Consider the following 3,052-nt stretch of genomic DNA (forward strand, 5'->3'; position numbering starts at 1 on the left):
ACATAGCAGGGCCAATAGGAATAAAGAGCTGACACCTAGGGCAAGCTAGGGACAGTCATAGTCACCAGCAATGGTGAAACAATTGTTGAGTAACAAAAGTAGTATTATTCCCATAATACTATTTTAGAAACAAAGGTTATTTAAGACAAAAGAAAGGACTCTTCAGAATTATCTTCAAATTGGTAATTATTTAAACTTCTAGTAGTTTTTGATTTTAGAAATAGATAGGTTAAGTTTCTAGACCTAGGCTACAATGTTGACATCTTGGATCCACATTAATACAACATCCTTTATGATCGAATTGAAGCTTCAAACAACATCGTCTCTTCCTCTATTAAACCTTTACTCTTATTGTATCATAAAGACTGCTTTGGATCCATTCCTCATATTTTAGTATGGTTTTCAATATACATTAATTCCTTTGAGTTCTTCATTTTACCGATTTTGAGTTATTCCTTTGAACCGTTTCAACCCTTCGTGTTGTATCAGTGGTTTGACCAGTGGTTTGACCAGTAACTTCATTTCCTGCGAGAAAGGGTTTCTCTAAAGACTCTTACCTCTCCTACTGGAACAATATTTCCTTTAAAGGCATTAAAGTTGTAGTATATTAGTTCCTTGTAAGAGTGAATATACTTTAAATCTCTTCCCCTGATTGAGAAATTAAGAGGATTAAGAAAATGTTCTTCTACATTGCAGTTTAGATTTCTATGCTTATCAGACATCGTATACCTGTCTTTTAAAAACGCTGTGTTACAAGTAAAGAAAAATATAGAGGACAGCTAGTTCGCAGGTAAACATTACATTAAGAATTTATAACATTAAATCATATACATTAGCCCTTTGAAGGAACGGCTTTAGAATGAACTGTTCATCATTTCATCACCTAAAAAATAACCTTCATTCAAATACATTAGCTGGAAGTTACAGAAACATAAGCAGAAATTAACAAATAATCTCAAAACTTAAAACTAAATGAAACAATTTTTGTAATTATAACTACGGAAAGTGCTAATTAATACTAGCTTTGTTTAATACTAATTAATTACTCAGCAAGTACGTACTTCTAACGGTAGAATTCAGTCTTCAAAACTCCTATAAATACCCGTGTGGTGTTCTGCTATAAAAGTTTGGACAGAAATACATTTTAAAGTGCCTTCTCAACAGCTTGAAATTTCAAATTGCTGTAACAATATAAATAAGATAATTATCAGAAATTCACTAATTTTAGCTGCAAATAATTTGCTAAATTACGCTTTCAAAACTATTTATCGGTGTGTTTTTTTACTTAACTCTCAATACTAAATTTGGGAGGATAAACACTCCATAAATAGAACTTGACAAGTGCATTTCGTCACTTCGTCACGCTTATAATGCCAAATAAACAAGAAGCTTGAAAAGTGCTGTCTTGCTCAGTAAATCTGTTACGTCTTGAAAATTCTCGTGACAATACATCCATTACGTGTTCTAAATGAATGTGCTCTAAATGAATGAGCCGATCTTTAAATTTGGTAAGACGTATAAAGAGAAAGAGATGACTTTAGTTGAAGCATAGACAACGCACCTCAACTGTTTGACGAAATGTGCTCTCGTTGACATGCATGGCATGTTGCAGGACTTGCACGAAATGTGTAAATTCGAAAGGATTTATAAACTTTTACTCAAATGTAATCGGCTGGTTTAAATGCAGACTGCAATTTTTGATACCATCCTCTCTGCCTGTGCCAAAATGGGAACTTTGGAACCGGGTATGATATCCACCATTAGAAGGAACTTTGGAACTTTTTCCTGCAACTGCCCTGGTAAACATGTATCCAGGCACGTAAAATGTATGGCAAAATGTCCTGAACTGTTTGACGGGAAACCGCATAGGAAAATGGTCTCATGAAATGCCATGATTGCACAATATACGCAAAAGGGATTTATCAAAAAGGCTTCAGAATCTTTTAATCAAATGCCACATTCCACAACTCTAGAGGACAGAGGGATTTTGTAATATGTATAAAGATCAATGGAAGGGACTTTTTACCAGGTGGTCATCTTTGCAAGTGCTCTCGTAGACATATATGGAATATATGGAAGTATAGACACGGTATGTAAACTGTTTGACAAAAGGTCTCAAAGAAATGTGATTTCAGGAAATGCTGTGGGTTGTAGGGTTAAAAACAAAAAGAAACCATTCTGCGGAAAACTTAAAAGAGCAAAAATATCATAGAAAGCAGGGGAAACTGGAGCTACAAAAAAACCGATTAAAATGAAAAGCTTCTTTTATTGAAAGGAAACAACTTTCCCATGCTTAAGTTCAACCAGTCTTAAAATTATTTAAGCAGATTTCACTCCAACACGGTTTCAGCGTGGATTAGTATTTACTTTTGTGTTGTTTAGTCTATTTGGCATTGTATAACCATTATAACAATAAAATTGTCCATTATTGGAGATATCAAGCTATTGTCTGGTTATCGAGAAAATGAGATGAGCGTTACTATGCAAAAGACAGAAAAAAAACCCTACCTACACAGATGCCAGACTAACTCATGCTCTGCTCCCTTACCGTTATTTTCTCAGAACATTTCCTCTTCCTGGCAAACAGGGGAAAAAAAATACAAAGATGAAATGATGAACAAAATGGGCTCAGCAATCATGCAAATACGTTCACCGGACAGCCGAAGCCGCCCTCCTACAAGAGGTGTCAGAAATGCATTTATCATCGTTGCCCATTTTAAGAGAACAATACAGCACTATTTATTAAACCCTAATTTGGGTTCAGTTCTTCCCCTCCACGAATACAGACGTTTCAGGGTTTAAGGCAGCAACTATTTCAGGTATATAAAGGAAAAGGAGGTTCTTGCCTTTGCGTTTGGTAATATTCCCAGACCTAACCTTCTATATTAGGTCTGGAATTTAGGCTTGGTAACTCAATATATAATTATTGTGGGGGCGTTTTGGGTATTGATTAATATTCCTACTTAGCCACGGTGGCTTGGAATTTGCCCTCTAATTTGTTTGTTTTTCTCGCGAGGGCCCACATATTTTTATTTTATTTTTCTTATTAAGT

The 3,052-nt window shown here is 35.0% G+C and overlaps 1 long non-coding RNA gene and 1 other non-coding gene across 2 annotated transcripts; both read right to left on the bottom strand.

Annotated features, from left to right (window-relative positions):
• Positions 1-1,222: 1,222 nt before the first annotated feature.
• On the bottom strand, positions 1,223-2,771 carry LOC149546025 (uncharacterized). The gene is made up of 2 exons (XR_016354310.1): positions 1,562-2,771; positions 1,223-1,418 (listed from the first exon to the last, which is right to left on the bottom strand). It is a non-coding gene; the product is annotated as an uncharacterized LOC149546025 (long non-coding RNA).
• On the bottom strand, positions 2,626-2,712 carry LOC149546026 (small nucleolar RNA snoR1). Its single transcript, XR_016354959.1, has one exon. It is a non-coding gene; the product is annotated as a small nucleolar RNA snoR1 (small nucleolar RNA).
• Positions 2,772-3,052: the final 281 nt, after the last annotated feature.

Source organism: Cupressus sempervirens, chromosome 7 (genome assembly GCF_028749045.1).
Source record: "Cupressus sempervirens isolate cs-2001-9-10 chromosome 7, ASM2874904v1, whole genome shotgun sequence".
Classification (NCBI taxonomy): domain Eukaryota; kingdom Viridiplantae; phylum Streptophyta; class Pinopsida; order Cupressales; family Cupressaceae; genus Cupressus; species Cupressus sempervirens.